The sequence below is a fragment of the Sorex araneus genome, chromosome 3 (assembly GCF_027595985.1).
Source record: "Sorex araneus isolate mSorAra2 chromosome 3, mSorAra2.pri, whole genome shotgun sequence".
In the NCBI taxonomy this organism is placed as follows: domain Eukaryota; kingdom Metazoa; phylum Chordata; class Mammalia; order Eulipotyphla; family Soricidae; genus Sorex; species Sorex araneus.
The window spans coordinates 189,051,072-189,078,733 of record NC_073304.1 but is presented as its reverse complement, the minus strand read 5'-3'; the positions used below and the strand labels follow the sequence as shown (position 1 = coordinate 189,078,733).

General features: G+C 41.5%; 2 pseudogenes; both read right to left on the bottom strand.

Moving 5' to 3' along the window:
• Positions 1 to 4,690: 4,690 nt before the first annotated feature.
• On the bottom strand, positions 4,691 to 4,856 carry LOC129403740 (U2 spliceosomal RNA; annotated as a pseudogene).
• A 4,310-nt stretch (positions 4,857 to 9,166) lies between these two features.
• On the bottom strand, positions 9,167 to 26,742 carry LOC129403511 (spermine synthase-like; annotated as a pseudogene).
• Between the last annotated feature and the right edge of the window lie 920 nt (positions 26,743 to 27,662).

Here is a 27,662-nt window from a genome sequence, read left to right as displayed (position 1 = left end):
GAGTGTCAGGGCTGAGATAAAATTGGTTGATGTGAGGGACTGGAATGAGAGTACAGTGGGATGGGCATTTGCCTGCACACAGCCAACCGGGTTTGGTTCCTGGCATCCCATATGGTCCCTTGAGCACTGAATCAGGAGAGATTACTGAGTACAGAGCCAGAAGTAACTTCTGAGCGCCGGTGTGGCCCCCAAAATAAACCAAAAGAAAAATCAGTTGATTTGACTTAGGGCTCTCTGTAAGTTAGCAAGGCACCGTCCATCATACTTGACAGCTGGGTGTAGGGGTGCCCTAGGCCAGGAGTCAAACATGACCAGTGTCCTGATTCCCTTCCTCAGCAGCTGGATAAATTAATTAATTCCTGGAACTTTGGCTCCCCACTACCCAGGAACCTTGTGCATATCAACAACAACAAGCAACAGCCTTCCCGTGCAATCCCTCAAAATGGAAAACTAGAAAAGAAAGAGGAGTGCATAGTTGAGACATTCCAGAGGATAGGAATCAAAGTTGGGGACAGGAGGACAATTAGACACAAGCTTGGGTTTCTTTCACCTGCACCCTAGTTTCCTTTTAAGACACTTTCTCTTTCTGGGGCCAGAGAGATAGTACAGGGGGTAAGGCACTTACCTTGCACGTGGCTCGCCTTGGTTTGATCCCCAGAGTCCCATATGGTCCCCAGAGTATGCCAGGAATGATTCCTGGATGCAGTCAGGAATAAGCCCTGAGCATCACCAGTTGTGGCTGCCTGCCACCCACCCCCCGCCCCAAGACATTTTCTCTTTCTGCCTTTCTCCTTCCTTGCAGAGGACACAGCTGATTTTACCCAGGGTGCCTACCTTGGTCCCTGTTGTGGTTACTGACTTGCCTGCAGTCCTCCTTTGACTTTTCTCAACCCAAGCACAGAAGCAGGTGATTCACTCACACCCGACAGGGCTTGGGGGGGGGGGGCATTTTCAATTCTGGATATTGAACCTGGGTCAGCTGCATGCAAGGGAAGTGTGCTGCCCGCTGTGTTATCTCTCCAATCCTGATCAAGGTTCTGATCCATCACGTTCTTCTGGAGGGACCCTTGTACATGGTGCCTGTGAAGGGGTCTTCAGAGGAGTAGGAGCCAGCTACGTTGCTCTTGGTGTCTGGGAGGGGAGGCTTGCATGCCTGAGTCCAGACAGCAGAAGCTAGTCTCACCCTGAGCTCTCTCTGAGGGCATCTAGGCAGTTTTGAGCAAGACTGTGGGGAAGACTATCTTCCTCTGGAAAAATTACATTATTACTGATAAAGTAAAATTTCTTTGTGATCACCAACTCGCCCCTGAGCCATCAGGATTTTTAACTGGAGTGTGTATTCTAATAAGCACAAAGCCTGTCCCGGTTCCCACCCGCCATGAAATCAGGGCTTGACTGCATGATTTCATCATTAATGCCACCCATCTTTGGCTGGCCACCAACTCCTCCCCAACCCTGATCCCATCAAAAGAGATGAGGAATGCTCTGTTGTGAGCTTAGCATTCTCCCAACACTGTGGTGGTCCGCTTGGCAGCTGCCGGAACTTTCTGGCAGAGCCTTTGTGGCAGGGCTGTGGGTTGGGAGGCGAGGGTTAAGGGCTGACACAGAGATCTGGCTGCCTGCCCAATGCTACCTTCTTCTGGTGGGGCAAGGGGAGAGGGCTCTTGGGGCTGGACCCAGAAGCAGGAGTACAAACACACACCTTGATGCAGTGGGTTGAGGACAGAAGGAGAAATGATGAGTGAAAGGTTGCAGAGGACAGGAGGGAACATGAAAAGATTTCTCTCAGTGGTTGGTTTGAGAAGGAATCTTCATTAGGCTTTATTTCTCAAGGGATCACTATGTTCAGAAAAATGAGGTCACCCTAGGGAGGCTTCACATCCCAGACAGAAATTACATGGTGGAGCTCTGCATGCTTGCGTGGGTCGTGCCTTGGAAAGGATCCTGTGGTCAGAGTGGGTCTGAGTCCTGGGAGATAGGCTCACCGAGATTGCAGCCTCCCCAGTGTTTGAGTGGAAGTTTATTTTTCAGACCACATGCAATTGTATCAAATGACTGGTCTCTGGAAGGAAGTCAACCTGGGATATCTGTGATTTGTGGGTGGGGCAGATTCCAGGCCCGATGGGCGGCACAGCCAGGGGTGCCCGCTGACTCCTGCTTAGCTGGCACATCAGGGGAGGGAAAGTTGTCATTAGTCTCCTGGGCGAGAAAGAGCAGCCCCAGGGCTGCTTTGCATTTGTGGTCCTGGGTACTTTCCCCTTCCCAGACTTGACAACACTCCTCTGCCGCCCTTCTCCACTCTTTCTTCTGGATAAAGCACCTGCTTACTTGCTTCCCTCCTCGCAGCAGCCAACCCAGCTTCCTTCCTGTTTACATGGTATTGGACTGTCAGTGTGTTGGGCCTTCATGCTATAACCCTCTTTGTCATCACCACGTTTCATGGAACGCAGATGTTGGGCCATGAACATCAGATCTTATGTTGCCACTTTTGGAGGGAGAGTAAGATAGAGAAAAAGTTTGTACCTTGAGCATCTTTTCATTATGAGACTGAGGGGTTCACTTACTGGGCTGTGTAAACCCATGTTAACCTATGAGATTAAAATTAGCATGTTTAGGCAAACCATGGTAGTAAGCAGTTACTTAGACCACCTTCAAGAAAATATTTATGGTTTTTAATTTCCCTGGAGCAATAGCACAGCGGGTAGGGCGTTTGCCTTGCACGCTGCCTACCCAAGTTTGATTCCTCTGTGCCTCTAGGAGAGCCTAGCAAGCTACTGAGAGTATCCTGCCCGCACAGCAGAGCCTGGCGAGCTACCAGTGGAGTATTTGATATGCCAAAAACAGTAATGACAAGTCTTACAATGGAGACGTTACTGGTGCCCGCTCTAGCAAATCGATGAGCAACAGGATGACAGTGACAGTGACAGTGATTTATTCACCCATTAAAATGTGTATGTGTCAAAATTAAAAAAAAAATTTAAGTGTATGTGTTCAGCCTCATGCTAAGTTTTTCTCGGGCTGGGGAGTTTCTCTACCTTTCTCTTCTACCTTCCAATAAACTTTTCTATTTCTAACTCTGAAAATAAAGTGCATGTATTGACAAGCTTAGACATAATTTTTTAATTAAAAATATTAAACTATATGAGATTTTAACATTTTTTATTTTTTAATATTTTGAAATATAGTAAAACTTAATCGAAGAGTATCTGATAAAGATAAATAATGCCCTAATTTACTGAGCAGTATAGCTTAGCCTTCAATTTAAAGTGAAAAAAAAATCCTAAGTTGAACCTTCAGAAGTTAGGGATATTTTTCAGTTTTGAAATGTATCATGCCAAAGATGCTTGTAACATCTGACACATGGGGTAGAGAACCTAGCTATTTAAACTGTGGGTTCTCTTATAGGATCTCATATCTGAGAGTGGAGGGTCACCAACACCTTGGCAACAGTAAAAAGTTTCTCAACAAGCAATGATTAAAAATTAATTGAAAATTAACTAACTGTGTAATGAATCTGAGGTGTTTCTGGACTCTCTCACTATGTTCATTTTTAAGTAGCCTGGCGTAGAGAAGTAATGAAGACCTAGATGGTCTGGCTTCAGGACAACGTTTTTTCTGTTTGCACTTCTTTTTGGAAACTTCTTTACACTTTCTCTTTCTTGTTCTTTTTTGGGCAGTGCTCAGGGATGAGTCCTGATGGTGCTCAGAGGACCCATGGGATTTCAGGGATTGGAGATTTCTGGCAGTGCCAGGCATCAAACAGGGTTGGCCATAAGAAAGACAAGCACCTTAACCTCAATACTATTTCTGCAGCCCCAATTTTACACATCTAACTGTAAGCTTCTCTTCTTGAAACTACATATTTTGTTGTTTCAATATATCTGAGGGCAGATTGTAGGTCATAAATGTCTAGAATTCCACAAGTTCTGGTAAATAACTTTTCTAGAAGCTATTGCAATTGAATGATATCATCTGAGGGGGCACAAATAGGGCTAGTTGCCAGCCTTGTGGATAATCAGGCACGAGCCAGCTGGATTTTGGAGTCACCTGCAGTGTTTACTCTTCTCCCATGGGGCCACTGGGCCTGTGGAAGGAAAAAAGCAGCCTGAAAGGGAATGTGGAACAGCTATTTTCCATCTTCCCTGAAGTAAAAGAAAAGGAAATAGACTTATAACAAGCATCAAGAAGGATTAATGCTAAGTACTGGGGCGTTCTGAATGTTTACGGCCTTTCTGAAGGAGGCCTTTGAGTTTTGTTGTTGTTTAGAAAGGTTTAAGTGAAGATGTTTTGACGTGATGTTAAAATTTGTCTCTAAACTTATAATTTTATGACTTCTGCTCATATGAATTTGAAAATCTTAGAAATTAAAATTCATTTAATGATACAAATGCAGAAAAAATAGACAGTTTTTTCAATTATAAATTGCCTTTATAGTTTGTACTTAGCACTTTTATTTACTGGAACAAAATATTTACAGATTAAATATTAATCAAATATTAACCCTTCTTTAGACAAACATGATCATACCCTCTCTATGTTTGTTCTATTACTAAACAGATTATGTTCCTTTAGATTTCTTATTTATTCTGAAAAAAATTTTAAAGTCTTGGCACAAGACAGTATGTTCCCTTTAGACATTTAGTATCATTTTTTACATTTAGTTGTTCCATCTTTTAAAAGCAGTGAACATATGAATTTAACAAGCATTCATCATTTATGTGGTCAAGTTACAGAGTTTGTTTATGTCAGAGAGCCTGGAAACTTCTCTCCTCTACCACACTTATTCTAATCAAATTTATGATTGATAATGATACTTGATACTACACTTGATTTTAGCCAAAAGGCTGAAAAGCGATAGAATAGACAGAACACTAGACGAAGGACAACCATGCGAGCAAGCTGGGTTCCGAAGAGGATTCAGCACGATAGACCATATCCACACAGTGACCAAGCTCATTGAAGTTTCGAGAGAGTTCAAGATGCCGCTCTGTCTAACATTCATTGACTGAAAGAAGGCTTTCGATTCTGTTGAGACTGAGGCGGTCATCGAAGCCTTGGCCAAACAGGGCATTCAAACTCAGTATATCAAAATCCTCCGAGAGCTGTATTGTGGATTCACCACCAGGATCTCGCCATTCTACAAGGAAGTGATCATTGATGTAAAGAGAGGGGTGCAGCAAGGTGATACCATTTCACCTAAACTCTTCAGTGCCTCCCTTGAGAACATCATGCGACAACTGGAATGGGAAGGAATGGGAGTGAAGATAGATGGTCGGCAATTACACCACCTCCGCTTCATATGAGCCAGAAGTGTATGAAAGGACATAGTACATAGAAAAAAATGAATAAGATCTGAGCACCACTGGTGTGACGCTAAAAAACAAAAATAAATGTTTAATGTTAGCATTTTCATATTTCCCCACTAGTTCCCAAGGTTCTATTTTCGTCTGTTCTTCAGATTAGATAATTGATCTACCTTCAATTCACTGACTCCTCTGTAATATTCCAGCTGCTATTTTAAACACTTGATACTGTATTTTTTAATTTTAGAATTTCTACTAAATTCTAAAATGTGTGTGTGTTTTTGGGGGCTACATTCAGCAGTGCTCATACCTTACTCTAACTCTATGCTTAGGGATAACTCTTAACCTGGGTCAGTCACATGCAAGGCAAACACCTTACCCACTTCAGTATTGTTGGTTTTTTTTTTTTTTTTGCTTTTTGGGTCACACCCGGCAATGCACAGGGGTTACTCCTGGCTCTGCACTCAGGAATTACCCCTGGCGGTACTCAGGGGACCATATGGGATGCTGGGAATCGAACCTGGGTCGGCTGCATGAAAGGCAAACGCCCTACCCACTGTGCTATCGCTCCAGCCCCACTTTAGTATTGTTTTGACCCCTTTTTTTTTTCTTTTTGGGTCACACCTGGCGATGCACAGGGGTTACTCCTGGCTTTGCACTCAGGAATTACCCCTGGCGGTGCTAGGGGACCATATGGGATGCTGGGATTCGAACCCGGGTCAGCCGTGTGCAAGGCAAACGCCCTACCCGCTGTGCTATTGCTCCAGCCCCCTGACCCCTTAATTTTTATTTTTATTTAATCTTCTCATTTTCTTCCTTCTTGTTCATTACAAGCATACTTTTCTTTGTGTCACTAAACAAGTTTACAAAAGCTGTTTCAAAATCGTTTTTTACTAGTTATAACATATGGGCAGTGTTAGAGTTGTGTTTCATTGACTATATGTTATTTTGAGAATGGGTCTCACTTGCTAATTTGCTTGCTGAGCAATTATTTGCTTGCTGAGCAATTTGGGATTGAATATTAAAAATGAGACAGAACAGACTCTGAATCTCAAATGTTAGCTCATATTTTTCTCTGTAGCTAGATTGCTTAAAATATTCTTATGTATGTCTGATAATAGTCATTCAAGGATTTGGGTAATTTATATGTAATTTAAGTTTCCCTTAATCTTCTCTCTAAGATTATTCCATCACTTCCTACCTGCTGTGGTTGATATCTCCATTATGTTGAAGTAGATTTTTTAAATTAAAATCAGTTAATGTTTTGTTGAGCTTGGATAACATTATAGACAGAGAAGTTTGTGCTACAGGAGATTACTTGGCTGCACAGGAAGTAGAGATTTTCACGCTTTCATCTTAAGCATTGTCTTTCTCTCTCATTCCTATCTCACTCCTCTCCCTGAGGTTCACTTCATAGCGCCTGATCTCCTTGTTTGTTAGGGAGCTAACCATGTTTGCTTACTGTACTTCAGGAATTCTCTTTGTGTGGAAATCTCTTACCTCAGGCTTTTCTTGGGCAGTTTTTTACTTCCTTTGGGTCTTTTTATAAATGTCACTTCTTATTAAGGACATTCCAGATGACCCCAGCCACATTTCTGCTTCAATCTATGACATTTTCACATCCCACTTTCATGTTTGGTTCTTCACCCCCCTCCTTATCATATTATATATTTATGGTTAATTTAAAAAATCGTATCTTTTCTCAACTATTCTGTAGATCTATAAGGGAAAATTTTTGTTTAGTTTTTTTTCACTACTATGTCCCTAGTAATTAGAATATTTTTAGGATTTAATTTATATTTATTAAATAATGAGTCAATGGAAGTGTACTTTTATCAGTATCCCACCAGAAACTGTTTTTGTTTCTGTATTTCTCTTACTTCCCCAAGTCATTGAATCTTTTTCTATCACTCAAATCTGCTTTGTCATCTCTTCTCTCCTATTTGTGTTTCATATAACCATTGTGCCTTGTTTCTAACATTTTAGTAGGTTTTGAATAAGTTTCAGAATTAAATATCTGTGTTCAGTTCACCATATTTAACCAGAAGTTCCATTTTCATCTTTTTTGAAGTTTTTTTCTCAGCTTGTTTGCAAACATTCCATTGTTCTAATAATTTAAATGGTGATTTAACAGTTGATATTTGTTGATATAATATATTGATATACTATACTGAGGAGAAATGAAAAAGAAAAGGATGAATATTGAGGCAATATAGTATGACTGGTATAAGAGAACCAAGTATTCTTTTTAAAAATTTAGTTTTGGGTTTTGAGTTTACACCCAATAGTGCTCAGGGCTTATTCCTAGTTCTGTGTTCATTCCTGACGGGGCTTTAGGGACCATATAAGGTACCACAGGGATCAAACTCTGAACAGCCATGAGTGAGCAAAGAGCCTTGTTCCCTGCACTATCTGTCTACCCCACTACTCATTATTTTAATGTTACTCTGTCAATAAATTCTAAAATTGGGAAATAACAGGTTGATTGTTTTATTTGAATATGAAGGTAAACATTGAAAGGAAGTGCTGTTGAAATGTCTGCCTCTGGGAATGAGAAGAGGTGCGGGGGTTGAGGGGGGCAGGGCCATTGTTTCACTTCTGTTGAAATACAGTTGACCTTTGAAAAACACAGCTTTGAATTACTCGGGAACACACGTGGATTTTTCTCATGAACTCTTCTTAATAATAATAATAACGCTTCTTAAAAATACAAGTCTCGGGGCCGGAGCGATAGCACAGCGGGTAGTGCGTTTGCCGTGCACTTGGCCGACCTGGGTTCGATCCCCGGCATCCCATATGGTCCCCCAAGCATTGCCAGGAGCAATTCCTGAGTGCAAAGCCAGGAGTAACCCCTGAGCATCGCTGGGTGTGACCCAAAAAGAAAAAAAAATACAAGTCTTACAATGGAGACGTTGCTGGTGCCCTCTCGAGCAAATCGATGAACAACGGGACGACAGTGCTACAGTGCTTCTTAATAATAAGGAGGTTTAAGAGATAGTACAGGTAGAAAGACACTTTGCATGTGACTGACCCTGGTTTGACCCCTGCACCATGTGCTGCATATGGCTCCCCAAGTGCCACCTGTCCATGGATTGGCAGTTATAACCAGGTGAAGAATATAATCAGAGTGGGAACCCCATGCCCTCCCTCCTTCCTTCCTTCCTTCCTTCCTTCCTTCCTTCCTTCCTTCCTTCCTTCCTTCCTTCCTTCCTTCCTTCCTTCCTTCCTTCCTTCCTTCCTTCCTTCCTTCCTTCCTTCCTTGTTGAACTGGAGCGATAGCTCAGTGGGTGGGCATTGGCCTTGCACATGTCCAACCTGAGTTCGAGTTCTCCATCTCTCTCAAGAGCCTGGCAAGCTACCAAGAGTATCTCACCCACACGGCAGAGCCTGGCAAGCTCCCTGTGTCATATTCCATATGCCAAAAACAGTAACAAGTCTCACAATGGAGATGTTACTGATGCCTGCTCAAGCAAATCAATGAGCAATGGGATGACAGTGACAGATTTGCTATATTTGCTATGACTCTCTTTGCTATGTTTGCTATGTTTTCTGTACTTAGCCCCTTTTTTATAGATTAACTGTCCATGCATTTGAGTGTTTATCTCTGAGTTTTCAATTCTATTCCACAAACCACACAGTGAAGGAAAGTAACAAAGACCACATTCTAGACATTTAGTGAATTTAGCAGCCTGCCCTGTACTTTCTAATCATCTTTCTGCTGTCAGAAAACAACACCTTAGCTCACCAAAATGTGTGATTTCCCATTTTTAATTAAAAATAATAGTTCAAAACACTTGAAGGAAATTATAGTCAATTGCCTGACTTGTTTCCACGTAATGTGTAACTTATGAAGATTAGGAAGATTATTGGCCACACATATGATTTGTGGGGTTAGCTTTCTTCCAAATAGTGTGAAATTAGCAGTATTCCAAGCAGGACGGGACACGGACAGCTTCCTTTGAAAATTACACAGCTCAATATAGGTGCCCAAATTGCCCTTTATATATAATTGACAGGGCTTTAGTCAAATTGACACATTTGCCCCATATAACCTATTTCCCATCTTGTTTTCATACTTTCATGGAGAGACCAAGAATCACTATGAGAAATTTCCATGTGGAATTTTCTGGAGCCATAGTGATTGGAATAGCTGACAGATCATTGATTACATAACCAAACTCCTTCCGTTCTTTGCTACCTCTTCGGTCAGTGCTAGTACACAGTCCTCTGTAAGAACCTGGAGCAACCACCTTTAGATTGTCTAAGGCATCTGTACATGTTTTTCATATGAATTTCATATATCTGTCAATTGCCTTTTGGTCATTCTCTACCACATAATATGCCTCCATCTCTGACTTCCAAAATAAGGGCATCTTTGCCAAGGTAATCTTTGCCATTCGAATGCCTCTGAAAACTCGGGTATAAGCCAAGTCACTCTCCCCGAAGTTAACATGCCCACTAAAGATGAGAATATTTCTAAATTGCTTGGAGTATAAAATTTTAGTGTTCTGATTAATCTTGGTCATGTCACTTCACCTATGCCATACTCAGCCAGGCCGCCATTGGCAGTGGGCCAGTATCTATTTATGACCCATCCTAAACTCTGGGTGGTAATTGATTCCCTGTTCAATATAGTCCTGACTTTGTTCTTTCATTCTTCTATTTTGTCAGAGAGACTGCCAAGTTCTTCTTTCCTTTGTGCATCATAGTCATAATACCAAATGTCCCTTACCACTAATCCATCTGAATAAATTCTCAAATTGGTAAAACTGTTGTCTTTGCTGATGGTGGTTTCTAAATAGCCGTCTCCTGGCTCCAGGCTCAGGGACTGAAGTTAGATAAGGGCACTAACCTACAATTTGTATTACAGTTTGTTGAAAATGGTGGGAGCCAAGTCCAACTGTGGCCAGATATAATATTAATAATTGTTTTGTTTTTAGAGAGTAGAGGACATACCTGGTGGTTCTTGAAAGTTACTCCTAGTTTGTTGCCAGCCTTCTACATGCAAAAATTATGTTTCAGTCCTTTGAGGCATCTCCCTGACCATCAGATGTTACTTTTGAATGTCCCAACCTCATGTTCTCTCTTCACATACCAAAGGAAGGCTAAGTGACAAAGCAGAGAAATGGTAGCCAACTGCAAACCAGAAAAAAAAGCATTCTCACCGGATGGGTCAGAGACAGTACGGTGAGTAAGGCACTTGGCTTGCAGGTGGCCTACCTGATTTCAATCCCTGGCACTACACATGTTTCCTAAGCCCTGTCAGGAGTGATCTCTGGCACAGTCAGGAGTAATTTGTTGCCCATGACCCCCGCCACAAAAAATAGTTTTCACCAAGGTACAATTTGGTGCCCTCTGTCACACCAAAGTTGAAGTGGCCTTCAAATTTTTTCTTCATTCACAATCCTGATGATTGCCATGATGATACAATAGCATAAAGGTCAATATTTTGTAACATTCTTGATCCTAGAGATGATTGAACAATCTCTGTGCCCTAGGGACCCTGGCCTCTAATTTTCTTGATTTGTTCAACCTCTAACAATTGATAGACTGGACAAATGAGGGAGTGTAGAAACTAAATGTACAAAAATAAAATGACCAGACTATATATGAAAACAGAACTCTGACTCACAACCTCTATAGCAAATACCCTGGAAGGTGAGCCATTACCTCTACAATAATGAAACAAAAGTGCCAGGGTTGGCCGGCAACTTCCAGTTTTTCTAATATTTGCCTCTCTTTCCAAGACCAACCAGAGAAAGCAAATACACTCTTCAAGCAACTGCATAGAATTCTCTATTTCTGTTTCACCACACCTATCCCATTTCCCAATTCCAACAACCTTCAATCAAAATTTCTTCACTATAAAATTTTCAAACTTTTATAGGGGGGTGCAGCTCAGTGGTAGAGCACTTTCCGTGAATATGTGATGCTCTGGGTTCAGTCTCCAATACAACATTTCCCCCCCAAAACTTATTTATAAGTTTATAAAGCAGTAGTAATTAAAACAGCATGGTACTGGAACAAAGGCAGAGCTGCAGACCAATGGAACAGGGTTGAATACTCTGACACATACCCCCAAATATATGATCATCTAATCTTTGATAAGGGAGCAAGAAATGTGAAGTGGAGCAAGGAAAGCATGTTTAACAAATTGTGCTGGCAAAACTGGATAGCTACATGCAAAAAAATGGGCTTAGATCTCCACATATCACCATGTACAAAAGTCAGATCAAAATGGATTAAAGTCCTCAACATCAGACCAGAATCCCTAAGATACATTGAAGACAAGGCCGGCAAAACCCTCCACGACATTGAAGCCAACGGTATCTTCAAAGCTGACACGCCACTGGCCAAGCAAGTGAAAACAAAGATAAATAAATGGGGACTATCTCAAACTAAGAAGCTTCTGCACCTCCAAAGAAACAGTGACCAAAATACAAAGACGATCCACAGGATGGGAAAGTATATTTATGTAGTACCCTCCGATAAAGGGTTGATATCAAAGATATACAATGCACTGGTTGAACTCCACAAGAAGAAAACTGCTGACCTGATCAAAAAATGGGGAAATGAAATGAACAGGCGGGGTGGGGCCTGGAGAGGTGGGGGCGAGTGGGAGGTATACTGTGACTCTTGGTGGTGGAATATGTGCACTGGTGAAGGGATAAGTGTTCGAGCATTGTATAACTGAGACTTAAACCTGAAAGCTTTGTAACTTTCCACATGGTGATTCAATAAAAAAAAACCACCTTATTTATAAGTCTGACAAATATAAGTGATAGCAACTAACTTCCTCATTGCAACAAAAACTGAATAAATAGACTTGGCTTTGCCTCAAAAATAAAAGAAACAAACGAAAACTCATGTTATCACCTTCCAGATCTCTTTCTTTATTGTGTGATCTTATAGGCCATGAAATATTGGGGTTTACTTAACTACTAAGGCAAATGTAGCTTATCCTGAAATGCAACTACATGAAAATTGTTTTCTTCTGTACTTTTAGGATTGTTATACTTTATATATTTGCCTTTAATGTTGCTTGTTGAACTAAGGTTGATGACATATATGACTTATTCAAGGATATACTCTTCTTCTGTTTTGATTTATGCTCTCCCCTTGGCTTGGTTTTTGGGCCATACCTGGTGGTGTTCAGGCCTAATCCTGGATCCAGGCTCAGGAATCACTCTTAGTGGTGCTTGTAAGATTGGATACAGTGCTGGTGATCAATCCCAGGTCATCTCCGTGCAAGATAAGTGCCCTATCTGCTGTACTATGTGTCTGGCCCCTACTTGTCTTGTTTTGTACTTTTCATTGACTTCCATTTCAACTGATACTATTTTATCACTTATGCTTTTATTTTTTTTCTGTAGATATTTATCATTTAAGTTTTTTTCTTATGTTGACTTTCACTGTATCACTGTATCACTGTCATCCTGTTGCTTATCCATTTGTTCAAGCAGGCACCAGTAACGTCTCCATTGTGAGACTTGTAGCGATAGCGCAGTGGGTACGGTGTTTGCCTTGCACGTGGCAGACCCAGGTTCGATTCCTCCACCCCTCTCAGAGAGCCGGGCAAGCTACCAAGAGTATCTTGCCCGAACGGCAGAGCAGTGGAGTATTCAGTATGCCAAAACAGTATGTTGTTTTGGCATATGTAGTTTAATTGCCTTCTGTCTTGATTTTTTTTTCTTTCTGGGTCACACCCAGCGCTGCACAGGGTGGTTACTCCTGACTCTGCACTCAGGAATTACTCCTGGCAGTGCTCGGGGGACCATATGGGATGCTCGGAATCAAACTTGGGTTGGCTGCATGCAAGGCAAATGTCCTACCCTCTGTGCTACCACTCCAGGCCCTGTCTTGATTATTTTTAATTTCTGGGCCGCAGCCGTTGGTTCTCAGGGCTTACTGCTGGCTGCATTGCTTGAGGACCATCTGTGGAACCAGGTTGGTTGTGTGCTAGGAAAGTGTTCTATCTCATTGTGCTATTACTCTAGCCCCTGTCTTGATTTTTTTCTTTTAGAGGAGTTAACAATATTTCTTGTTATTCACACGAGTATGTAATGATGCCTAACTGTTTCTGTGCCTATTTTCAAATACTTGCACACACACACATACACACACACACACACAACTTACTGTCTTTTAGAACAGGTTTATACAAAATTAAAGGAAAGGTACAGATATTTCTTATGTGCTCCCTTATGTAGCCTCCCCCATCATTAACATGAACCTACATTAATACATAAATCACCCAAAGTATCAGTTTATTTCTCATTCTTTTTAATTTTTGTTAACAACAAAAATTTTGTTGTTGACTTGGCAGGGCAGGAGCAATAGCACAGCGGTTGGGCATTCGCCTTTCACACAGCCGACCGGAGTTCGATTCCTCCACCCCTCTTGGAGAGCCTGGCAAGCTACCCGTGCGTATTGGATATGCCAAAAACAGTAACAATAAGTCTCTCAATGAGAGACGTTACTGGTGCCCGCATGAACAAATCGATGAGCAACGGGATGACAGTGACTTGGCAAAGTATTTGTTACTTATTATTTAGTTATTATCTTGATCAAAAAGATTTTATTAAGATTTTCAAATTAGAGTTAAATGTATCTTTCACATAGAGGCATCTTTTAAGACTCAATGAATAGTATAGAGAAATAGTACAGTGAATAAGGTACTTACTTTGACACACCTGAACTGGCCTCAATCTTTGTTTGGCACTGCATATAGACCTCTGAGCACAACCAGGAGTAATCTCTGAGCACAGAGCCAGGGGTAAACTTTAAGCACAGCCAGCTGTGACCCCTAAACACAAAAGAAAATAAAGCATCCAATATACTCAGAAATATTTGGAGAAAAAAATATTTTTCAATTCAGTACATCTTACAATTTAATACATTTGCTAGAGAGAAAATTATTTCTGTTATGTGCTTTATGCTTTTTGGGTCACACCTGGTGATGCATAGGGGTTACTCCTGGCTCTGAACTCAGGAATTACCCCTGGCAGTGCTCAGGGAACCATATGGGATGCTGGGAATTGAACCTGGGTTGGCCGCGTGCAAGGCGTATTGCCCTACCCACTGTGCTATTGCTCCAGCCCCTCTGTTATGTGCTTTAACATTGTGGGTCTAACTAACTAATTAACTCAGCAGGACACACACACACACATACACACACACACACACACACACACACACACACACACACACGGATCTCAGAACTGAGCAGCCCGCTGCAGAGATGCTTCCAGATTTTGCAGCAGGCCACTTTCACCGGGTCACTCCAGATGGGAGCAGGTGCTGTTCTTCCTCCTGCCCCCTGGAATCCCAATGGCCGCCATCTCCTAGAACTCAGTGAAAGCTCCAGGTATGCGGTGGCAGTGGCAGCAAATGCCAGACCTTATGGGACAGGGGAGAGGAGCCAGCCCTTCTCCTTCCCCCTGCCCCAGTGGGACTCTGATGACCACAAATGGCCAGTGGCTTCTTAAGCTCCCACACGGCCATAATCCAGACACACACACGAATCTCAGAACTGAGCAGCTCCCTGCAGAGATCTCTCCAGACCCTAATTATTAAAATTTTAGAATTCATAGAGCACACGGATGCAACATCATATTTTATCCACAACAAGCAATACAAAACAAATTGTCTAACATTGCCTTTTCAGCAAGTTTGAGTGGTGGTGGGACTGCTGTTGAAATGTCAAATGTAACCAAAGCAGAGAGAGTATTGTGCAAATTTCCTGCTACACAGGCAGGGGAAGGGGTGGGATGGGGGAGGCAGATACGAGGGATTTTGTGGTGGAAAATGTTCACTGGTGAAGGGATGGGTTTTTGATGATTATATGATTGAAGCTCAAACATGAAAGTTTTGTAACTATACCTCATAATGAATCAATAAAAAGGGTGGGGGACTAACTCAGCTGACTCAACAGAAGCATTCTCGATACAACCTATTTGACAAAATTTGTTTTTATCACAAAATTAGTTGTCCAATTTAGACTTTATTACTATCAAGAATGTTTTATTCATTTTCCCATTTGAATAGCTATGTGGATTTGACTCTCTGTAACAACCATCTCACTTCTGAATTACATAACTCTTGTAATGAAACTGATGTAATTCATATAAATGGATTCTGTTTCCCAGACACTACTCTTTAAAGAACGTAAATTAATGTTCTGGACAATACTATTTATTGTGTGGAGCAGGTCATATTGCTTGTTTACAGTCATTAATTTCCTCCCCATTGCTATTGTCTGTCCTGGTAGGTGACGTATTTCCCCACCCCATTCACCTGGGACTTGGCCATAGGACTTAATTTGGCCCTAGAAGATGAGAGGTATGAGATCTGAAGTATGCTTTACCTAAGCAGAAACTAATCAGGTGTGGCAAGTTCTGCCAATCCTCTTGCTGGAGATCAACATACTCCAAGTCATGTCTTTGTTCTCAGTCTGGGTCTTGGAATGAGAGAAAATGTAAACCCAATGCATAATTTGAATGGGCAGAATACAGAGATACCCACAGTTTACAGACAGGCAAGAGAACAGTTGCTAAAACACTGAGTTAGGCACTGATTTATTGTTCCAAGTTCAACATACAGGAAAATGACCAGTATTCTCTTCTAATGGCAATACTCTGAGCAGATCATCCCCTGGACTTTTATTTTGGCTTTTTGGGTCACACCTGGCAATGATCAAGGGGTACTTCTGGCTCTTCACTCAGGAATGACTCCTGGAGGTGCTCGGGGGACCATATGGGATCCCAGAGATAGAACCTGGCTCAGTGGCTTATAAAGCAAATGCCCTCTGTACTATTGCTCCAGCCTTCCCCTAGATTTTTCAGCAATAAAATAAAACCATGTTTCCCTTTCCTCAATATAGTCAATGCCATCTACCACAAGCCCATAGCAATAATTATTCTCAATGGGGAAAAACTAAAGCCTTTCTTCCCTCTAAGATCAGGGGGACAAGAGAAGGATGCCCACTCTCACCACTTCTACTCAATACAGTACTGGAAGTACTTTCCATAGCAGTTAGGAAAGAAAAATATATTAAGGGCATTCAGATAGGAGAGGAAGAAATCAAGCTCTCACTATTTGCAGATAACATGATGCTATACTTAGAGAACCCTAAAGCCTCTACCAATAATCTCCTAGAACAGATTTGTCTAGTAAAGTATCAGGCTACAAGATCAATACCCCAAAGTCCATGGCTTTCCTATATGTAAATAATGAGAGAGAAGAAAGTGATATACAAAAATCCCATTCACAATCATGCCTCAGAAAGTAAAGTATCTCTGAATCAGTTTAACTAAGGAGGTAAAGGACCTGTACAAAGAAAACTACAAAATTCTACTTCAAGAAATAAAAGAGGACATGAGGAAATGGAAACACATTCCTGCTCATGAAGTGGGAGAATTAACATTGTCAAAGTGGCAATACCCCCCAAAGCATTATACAGATTCAATGCAATCCCTATAAGGATACCTCTAGGATAACCTTGCCAGAGGTAGCTTAGGTTTATGGGATTGTTCCCATCACAGTGCTCCCTTTCCTCTGTGTTTATTTGTAACTTCTTTCTTTGTGCTCTGTTGACTTGTAAATATTGTTTTTCTCTTCTCCTTAAGTCCTTTACATAGTTTGTTCAGAGCAATGTCCTTTTGTATGGGCACAGGAAGACTGTAGTAAATGCTATGCTTTGGTAACCTGGGAGTCATTTGACTCTACATAATATTTTCCTCCTGGGCATCTGTTCTCTCACCTAAGCCTCTGCTGCCCTAACTTCCTAGCACCCCCAAAGGCAGGGTTCCGATGAGAGACGGGATGGACCCAGGGCAAGCGGTGAGCTTTGTGCTACCCTGGCATTGAGATGGGCCTGGACAAAGTGCCTAATGCTTAACTATAAGTTAAGAGCTTGGTCATGGACAAATGCTGTCATAATCCAAAAAAGTAATAACTAGATTTGGACCCTGCTAGGGTTAGGAATTAATCTGGCCTGAGTGCTGTAGTCTGAGTCTGTGGCAAGATGTTCTCAGGAGAGCTGCCCTATAAGCCTCAATGTATCTCTTACTGTGTCTAGAGGAATCTACAGAGACAGAGTCAGAGATAGAGAGACAGACAGAAGAGAGCACAGCTTCACACACACAAAGCAGAACAGAGGAGCCATCCCGATCCGGTCTGTACATAGAGGCTCGGGAGCACCAAACTCGAGTGGCGAGAGAGAGAGGGTCGCAAGAGATCACAAACAACACACACACATCACCCCCCTCCATGCACATCCACATTTGTATTTTTTACAGAGGTGGTAGATATTAATTTGAGTGTTTTAATTTTCTTTGGCAGGTTGCAGAGTCTCCTGCCCCTGCACTTGGCTGTCTTTACCGGGGCCCTTCAGAGGGAGGTGGGATGAGTTTCACTCTCCACCCTGAGCAGAGCCCTGGAAGTTGAAGACCTATAGAACCCAGCCACAGCCATGCTCAAAGCCATTCTCTACATGCTCGGATGAGCCTCACGCATGAAGGAACCGGCAGAGGAGCACAGGTGTGTGGGACCCAGGGCTGAGATCTCCAAGCCTGCTTGGATTGGGACTGGGCCTCCTCCACCCACATCCCCCATTTTCCAATAGCTAGGCAGTCACACCTACAAACTACCCCCAGCACCATGTAATCCCACCAATGGCCAAGATCCAGAGACTATAAAACAAAGCTCCCGGAAGTGCGCAGCCCCAACCTCTTATTGTCTAGTTCTCTCTCTTAGAGAACCCAGCAAGCTACCGAGAGTATCCTGCCCTCAAGGCAGAGTCTAGCAAGCTCCCCATGGCATATTTGATATGCCAAAAACAGTAACAATGATGGGTCTCATTCCCCTGAACCTGAAAGAGCCTCCAGTGCAGCACTATTGGGAAGGACAAGTAAAGAGAGGCTGCTAAAATCTCAGGGCTAGGATGAATGGAGACGTTACTGGCACCTGCTCGACCAAATTGATGAACAATGGGGTGACAGTGATACAGTGATACTGTGTCCATACAAAAATAACTAATATTAAGATGTTAATTAAGATGCTAGGAGGAGAGGAATACCTGCAGGTGATGTTTCCTTTGAACCATGGGCCCTCAGGAAGGGCTTTCTTTTTTTTTTTTTTTTTTTTAATTTTTTATTGAGTCACCATGTGGAAAGTTACAAAGTTTTCAGGTTTAAATCTCAGTTATACAATGCTCGATTACCCATCCCTTCACCAGTGCTCATATTCCACCACCAAGAATCCCAGTATAGCTCCACCCCGCCCCCTCACACCCCAAACCCCCCCACGCCCCTAGCCCCCTCCCCACTCTAAGCCCCCCCCCAGGAAGGGCTTTCTTATGTTGATTTTGCTGGGTGTATCTTGGGCCCAGAGAAATAAGTAAGAGTGGAAAGACTAGTGAGACGAAGCAGAATCCGGGAGCTAGGATCGAGGAATGAGGGGCTAGGAAGGGAGAGTGCTGTGGGAGAGAGATGAGAGAGTCAGAAGAGAGACTGAGGGAGTCCTTGGGAGAGAAGAGTCAGAGTCAGAATCCAGAGAGGAGAGAAAAAGTCCAGGCTGCAAGATGGAGCACTGAGAGATGAGTGGGAGAGACAGGAGGAGACGGGAATGAAGGACAGTGTGAGACTAGAAAGGGGACCTCAGAGAGACTTGAACAGGCACGTGGAGAGAATGGAATAAATGGCATCTGATCAATCAACCAGCTTGGCCTTCATTTCCTCTTTCGTCTGCCCCATGGCCTGGGCCGCCCCGGATGGGTGAGCGGCCCGGGACCGATCCCCCAACCCGGGCTGCCAGGGGGAGAGCCATCGGGGCCTTCCCCGCCACCCCTGGCAGAGTGTTTTTACAGATACCCATGACATATTTCAAAGAAATTGATCAAACATTTCTGAAATTCATATGGAACAATAAGAGCCCACGAATAGCTAAAGAAATTACTGGGGGGGAAATGATGGGAAGCATCACTTCCCCCAACTTCAAACTGTACTACAAAGCGGTAGTAATTAAAACAACATGGTATTGAAGTAAAGACAGATCCGTGGACCAATGGAACAGGGTTAAATATCCTTACACACACCCTCAAATATATGATCATTTAATCTTTGATAAATGAGCAAGAAATTTAAAGTAGAGCAAGGAATGCCTCTTTAAAAGTGGTACTGGCAAAACTGGACAGCTACGTGCAAAAAATATGGGCTCAGACCTATACCTAACACCATGCACAAAAGTCAGATCAAAATGAGTTAAAGACTTCAACATCAGACCAAAATCCATAAGGTACATAGAAGAAAAGGTTGGCAAAACCCTCCATGATATTGAAACTAAAGGTATCTTCAAAGATAAAATGCCACTGATCAAGAAATGGAAGCAAAGATAAACAAATGGGACTATCTTAAACTAAGAAACTTCTGCACCTCAAAAGAAACAGTGACCAGGATACAAAGACAGACTATTGAATGGGAAAGGATATTCACCCAATACCCTTCTTGATAAGGGGTTAATATAAAAAAATATAAGGCACTGGTTGTACTCTACAAGAAAAAAAAATCCAATCCCATAAGAAAATGGGGAGATGAAATGAACAGAAACTTTCTCAAAGAAGAAATTTGAATGGCCAAAAGGAACATGAAAAAATGCTCTTTATCACTAATCATCAGGGAGATGCAGATCAAAACAACAAGGCGATATCATCTCATACTACAGAGATTGGCATACATCCAAAACACAAAAACAACCAGTGTTGGTGTGGATGTGGGGAGAAAGGGACTCTCATTCATTGTTGGTGGGAATGCCTACTGGTTCAGCCTTTTTGGAATGGACGTTTCTCAAAAAACTAGAAATTGAGATCCCATTTGATCCAGCAATACCGTTAATCCATTCCGTTAATCCCGTTAATCACCGATTTCTCAGGCGGGCTCAGTAACATCTCATTTTGTCCTTTCCTTGGATCTTAGAAGTCCATCTCAACTTGGCCCTACTAATGATGTTTCACTGGGGGCTCTTCAGGGTCAGGGGAATGAGATCCAGCTTGTTACTGGATTTTGCATATGAATACACATGGGAAGCTTGCAAGGCTGTCCCATGTAGGCAGAAAACTCAGAAGATTGCCAGTTTCTCCCAGAGGGAGAAGAAGGCTAAAGATATCGCGCGGGCCCACATGCTTCTGAGAGCTTGCTTTTAAGTCTCTCTCTGGATGTTGGCCGTTGATGGGATTACACACACCTGGGATCCTCTGCCGGTACCTTCATGCATGAGGCCTGTCTGAACATGTGGAGAAGGGCTGCCAGCATGGCTGTAGCTAGGTTCTGGTGGTCTTCAGGTGGGGAGGGAAGCTGGAGCCCATCCCCTCCGAGGGGCCCCGGGGAAGACAGCCAGGCGTGCGGGCAAGAGACTCTCTGCAGCAATACCATTTCTGGGAATATACCCTTGGGGCCCAAAAAACACACAGAAGAAACACCATCTGCATTCCTATGTTCATTGCAGCACTATTCATCATAGCCAGCACTGGAAACAACCTGAGTGCCCAGAACAGACAAATGGATAAAAAAAAAAACTCCAGCATATCTACACAATGGAATACTTTGTGGCTGTTAGGAAAAATGAAGTCATGGAATTTGCCTATAAATGGATGGACATGGAGAGTATCATGTTGAGTGAAATATATATATACCACTTGTCATTATCACTTGACATCCCGTTGATCTTTGATTTGCTCAAGTGGGTGATATGTGTGTGTGTGTGTGTGTGTGTGTGTGTGTGTGTGTATAGAACTTCTCAATTTCTTCTTCGTTGTAGTTGGATGTTGGTGCGTAGACAACAAAGATAGAAACTGCTGGCAACGAGCCACATCTATTCAAACGTAAGCGTCCAATTTGAGTTGCTGAGCATTCAAACGAATCAATGCTCATGGCCAAGTTCCTGTTGACAAGGACACCAACACCTCTGATGCCTCTACTGTCGCATGTTCCGAGGAACAGTTCTCCAGTGTCAAAAACAGCGTGATATGTTCGATGCTTCTTGTCTCGGTCAATCCAATGACATTGTACTTGGTCTTCTGTGCTTGCACCATCAGGTCCTCGATGGATGCTTTTAATGCCAGTGTACATGCATTAAAAGTGCAAACAGTCATTTTAGTCCTTCATTTTGGCAGCCTAGTTCGGCCCTGAGATTTTATCAGCCTCTCCTTGTTTGTCCTTCTTAACGCTGCTGTATTGGGGGCTCTTCCAGGGTCAGGGGAATGAAGCCCATGTTGTTACTGTTTTTGGCATATCGAATATGCCATGGGTAGCTTGCCAGGCTCTGCTGTGTGGGCGGGATACTCTCGGTAGTTTGCCGGGCTCTCCGAGAGGGATGGAGGCTTTTAGGGCAGCCTCTAATTGCCATCATAGGTATTCTAATGGTTCACACCATATTTGAACCCCATCAAATATGGTGCAGTAATGATGGAAAATTGGTAGGAAGTGTTTATGATGTGTCCGGAAAGCGGCCTGGAACATGGCAGCAGTCAGGTAGTGGAGGTCGGCCGATGAGGAATTTATCTGGTGGCAGTAGGGTGGGTCTTATGGGTGTGACCCCTGGGTTACCGGAGATTGGTGGACCCCTGTTCCTGGGTCCCTTTGACCCTAGAGTTCAAGGTCAAAAAGTTCCATATTACCTGGTTCTGATATATATATATATATATGTATATATATATGTGTGTGTGTGTATATATATATATGTATTAGAAGAATAATATCCATGGTCAGGGAAAACAGGGGTTAGGAGGCTTGGTCAATAGTTTGATCTAACCACAGTGTGTGGGGGGCTAAGGGTAGTAAGATAGAGAAGGGACCAGTATGACAATAATAGCTGGGAATGATCACGCTAGACAAGAACTGAGTATTAAAAGTAGGTAAAGGGATATTCGTTATAATCTTTCAGTATCAGTATTGCAAACCACAATGCCCAAGAAGCGGGGTGGAGACACACACACAGAGAGAGAGAGAGAGAGAGAGAGAGAGAGAGAGAGAGAGAGAGAGAGAGGAAGCACCTACCATAGAAGCAGGCAAGGGGTGGGGGGTGAAGGTTGATGGGAGAGAACCTGGGACCTGGGGACACTGGTACTGGGAAATGAACACTCGTAGAGGGATGGGTGTTGGAATACTGTATGACTGAAATCCAATCATGAATATCTTTGTAATGGTCTATCTCACAGTGATTCAATAAAAAAGTAAAACAAAACAAAACAAAACCTGTGTCCCCAAGTTAATGCAGAAAAATAAGTGATAGATTCTCTGTGTACAGTCATTCTCACGACCCAAACCAGAGGTACTTGGGCACCACAAATGCGAAGAAAGTAGCCACAGTCTGAGAAAGTCAGTAGGCAGCAGCATTATCTGGTATGTCTTAGGCATATTACAATCTCAGCAGTAATAGTAGTTTCCTTGCCATTAAATACAAACTGGGAAGAATTGGAGCAATCATTCAAGAGTCTAATTTTTGTTTACTGTTGATAATTTAAATTTTTAAAATTTACTTGATTTACCATTTTTATTGAAAGTACTGGTATTTATAATACTGTCAATTAATTATACTTTTCATGCACACATCATCCCAACACTACATCTATCAACAGGGAATCTGCTTCCATCCACCAGTGTCCCAGTCATCCCCTTACCCCATATAAACTCATTTCTATAGACAAAATCTCCAGTTCTGATGTCTTTGGTTATTTGCTGTTCCCTTACTATCTTTTTTTCTTTAAGAGGTGCAAGTAACTTTTTTTTTTTGCCTTTTTGGGTCACACTTGGCGATGCTCAGGGTTTATTCCTGGCTCTGCACTCAGGAATTACTCCTGATGGTTCTCAGGGGACCATATGGGATCTGGGAATCGAACCCGGGTCGGCTGCATGCAAGGCAAATGCCTTACCCACTGTGCTATCGCTCCAGCCCCAGTGCAAGTAACTTAAAAAAATTGTTTTTTAAATTAAATCACCAACTATTTTTCTTTATAGCTGACATATGAGAGAAATTTTGGTTTTGGTTTTGTTTTGGGACTACACCCAGCAGTACTCAGGGCTTACCCCTGGTTTTTATGCTCAGGAATCATACCCATCAGGGCTCAGGGTACCATATGGGATGCTGGAGATCGAACTCAGGTCTGCCACATGCAAGGAAAATGCCCTACCTGCTCTACTATTGTTCTGGCCTCAGCAATGTTCTTATTTATAGCTTAACAGAAATAGAAAAAGAAATAATATTTTACTATATGAGTGTTTCTCACCTGTTGAGGAACACATGAAGGGATTTTAATTTGGAGCTATTATAAATTAATTGTTATATTCACATACAAGTTTGTATGTGAAGAAGTGGGTTTTTTTTTGATAAACTAGGACTCTTATTCTTAGTTGTATGGAGATAAGAGTTTAACTTTGTAAGAAACAGTCAAAATATTTCAGAATGTCTTACTATTATATCCTTGTCACTTCTTGGTCAGAATTTTTCTATTGTAGTTGTTCTAGTAGGCGTGACACATTTTTATTTGTTTAATTCTTTTAAAAAGTTAATTAAAGCATCGTTATTTACAAAGTTAATCAAGTTAAGCTTCAAACATACAGTGCTGCAGCACTAGGGTTAGTTCCAGCACCAGTCCCACCACTAGTATCAACTTCCTCTATCATTGTCCCGAGGTTCCCTCCACTCTACCCCCAGACCTGCCTTCTTGATAGGCACATTTTATTATCTTTTTATAGGCATATTTTTTTTTTTTGCTTTTTGGATCACACCCAGCAATGCACAGGGGTTACTCCTGGCTTTTCACTCAGGAATTACTCCTGGCGGTGCTTGGGGGACCATATGGGATGCCGGGGATCGAACCCAGGTCGGCCGTGTGCAAGGCAAACGCCCTACCCGCTGTGCTATCGCTCCGGCCCCTATAGGCATATTTTAAGTTTGGTGGTTGTCCTTTAGATCTCATGTTCCCGTGTTGCTGACTCTGTGGTTCAAATATATAGCTATGCCACTCCTCCACACCACTGATGGACATGGGTCCTTGATCCCTGATCCTCGTTATTTCCTGTCCACTTCTTACTAGTCCTCTCAATTTCTTTTCCTCTCCATTCTTCTCCTTCCCATATATCTGGTGGCATTATTTTCCCTTTAATATTTTGTATTCCCTCATTCAATTATTCTATTTACCACAGGTAAGAACATCCTGCATTTGTCCTTCTTCTAGCTTACTTTACTTAACATGATATCCCCCAGCTCCTTCCCGGTTGCAGAGAATTACATGATTTTGTCATTCTTTGCAGCTGTATAGTATTTCATTTTGTGTGTGTATACATATATGGAATGGTGTGTGTATTGCCTTGCATGCTGCTGATCCAAGTTCGATTCCTTCACCCCTCTCAGAGAGCCCCGCAAGCTACTGAGAGTATCTTGCCCGTACGGCAGAGCCTGGCAAGCTACCCATGGCATATTTGATATGACAAAAACAGTAACAAGTCTCACATGGAGATGTTACTGGTGCCCACTCGAGCAAATCTATGAGCAACGGGATGACAGTGATACAGTGATATATATATATATATATATATATATATATATATTTGTTTGTTTGCGAGGGAGACTGATCTGAAATTCCTAGAAACATCTTTGTCAGCTTTTTTGTATGTAATGTTAGTTTCATAGTCTTCTTTGGAGGTTTAATAGAACTCACCAATAAACCTATCTATATCAGGACTTTTATTCTCGGAGAGATTTTTAATTACTGTTTTGATTTCCTTGCTTGTAATTGCCTGTTTAGGCTTTCTACTCCCCCTCAATCAGATTTGGGAGATTACGTGATATTAAGAATCTGTCCATTTCTTCTAGGTTCTCCATCTTAACAGTATAAAATTTTTCATAGTAACCTTCCATAACATTTTTAATATCTGAGAGATCTGTTGTGATTTCTCCCTTTTGTCTCTGATCCAATTTATTTGGACTTTTTTACTTTTTTTCCCTAATGAATCTAGATAAAGATTTATCTGCCTTGTTTATTCTTTTGAAGAACCAGCTCCTGGCTTTATTGATTCTTTCAATTTTTTTTTTTGGTTTCTATATTTCTGATTATTGCTCTAGCTTTTACTATTTTCCTCTTTCTACTAGTTTGGGGGTTCTTTCTCCAGAATTTTGAAGTGTGTGTTTATGTTGTTGATTTGAGCTTTTTCTTCTTTATCAATGTAGGCCTGACTTCCCCCTTAGTATAGCTTTTGCTGTATGCATGGAGTCTGGTTGCTTGTATTTTCATTCTCATTAATTTTAAGGAATCATTTTACATCTTCCTTGATTTCATCTTTAATCCAGTGTTTTGTTCTGCTTCCAAGTGTTGAATCTTCCCCCATCTTATTTTTGTAGTTAATTTCTACTTTCATGCCATTGTGGTATGTAAGGGCACTGTGTATGAATTCTATACTTGTAAACTTATGTATGTTTGAGTTATATCCTAGTATGTAATCTATACTAGAGAACATCTCACATGTGGTATGACCCAATTTTGGACAAAATGTGCTGAACTTTTCTTTTCTTCTTTTTAGTTAGCCCAGTCCTGTCTGTTTAGAAAATTGATTTAATTGAAGATATAAATTTTACATTCAAGACCTATTTTATATCTATAGTGTATCAGTCTTGGATATTTTAAGAATAATCTACCTTTGCTTTTTTGAAGTTTGAAGGCCACACCTGGTGGTGCTCAGGACTTAGGGGACCATATGGGATACTGCAATTGAAACCATGTGGTTATGTGCAAGGCAAGTGCCCTATGCACTGTCTTATGCTCTAGCCCTTAATCTAAGTTTACTTGACATTTTTATTAATACTCTTGACTTTTCTCATAAAGTATTAATGGGTATACTTTAGACCCTATTTTGTAATGTAATGTAATGTTTTTGCTTAGTAGATGGTTTTTATAAAAGAAATGATTGCCAGCAAGATAACATATAAGGATCAATGTGGCATCAGCGTTTTAAATTTTTGTTGGGGGCCCAGGGAGAGTTCTTAATAGGCTGAAGAGCATGCCTTGGATTCCATTCCTACTACCAGAAGACCCCCTGATCACTACTGGGAACAGCAGTGATCCAGAAACAGTCTCTGTCATGCCAAAAACAAACAAACAAAATCCTGTTGTACTTTCCTTTTGTGAGGTTGAAAAACTGTTACTAGGTAGGTAAATCTGATTTTTATAAAAAGGTCAATGGTATGGTAAAGGATAGAATTAAATTTTTTCTATTTTTTTAAGACATGCTAAATTTTATTTTATTATTAGTACTGTTTTTCAGGTCATCTGTTTACAATTGTGCTAATGTTTATAGTTTTGATGTACAATTAATTACCTTACCTCACTAGCTTCAAAATGCTTAATATACTCTACCAATGTTCTTAGGTTAGTTCTAGTCCTCTTCATCGCCCCCTCTACCCTCATTATTTAGTAATCTCAATTTTGTAATTCAAGGTCAAAGTTTTGTCATTGTTTGATACTGTCTATTCCCTTGTTTTGTTTCTCTGTATACCACAGATGAGTGAGATCATCTGGTATCTGCCCTGTCTCTGACTTATTTCATTTAAAATGATACCCTCCAGTTTCATCCAAGTACAGAGAACTGAAAGATTCACCTTTTCCTATGGCCACAGAGTATTTAATTGTGTGTAAATAACACAGCGTTGTTTTTTTTTTTTTTAATCTGTTCATCTGTTGTTGGACATCAGGTTGTTTCTCTATCCTGGCTATTGTGTTAAGTGCTGCAGTGAACATAACTTTTCGAATCAATGTGTTTGTGTTTGCGGAACAGATGCCAAGAAGTTTGTGTCCAGTCTTTTTGATATTAGCCATTCTCACTGGAGTGAGACATCTCATTGTTGTTTTGATTTGTATTTCCATGATAATAAATGATGATGAAAATGTCTTCATGTGCCTACTGGCCATCTGTGTATCGTCATTGGGGAAGTGTCTGCTCATCTCTCGATTTTTGGATGGGATTTTTTTGTTATTGCTGTTGAGTTTTGTGAGTGGCTTATGTGTCTTGGATATTAGCCCTTTATCTGATGAGTGTTATGCAAATATTTTTCTTCCCATTCAGTGGGATGCCTTTTCATTTTAGCCTGAGTTTCTTTTCTAAGGCATGGATAGTTTTATGATGTTAAGTCCTCTCTGTTATGAACTCAATATCATCTCTCCATTCATTTAGCTTTTGTTGTCATTATATGTTAGCTTCCAGGACTCCTGTATTATTTTTTTTCTCAAGAAGTTGAATGCTTTCCCATCCATTTGTGATTTTGAGTAGCCCCCATTGCTGTCTGGAACATTTTTACTTAACCTTTAAGTCT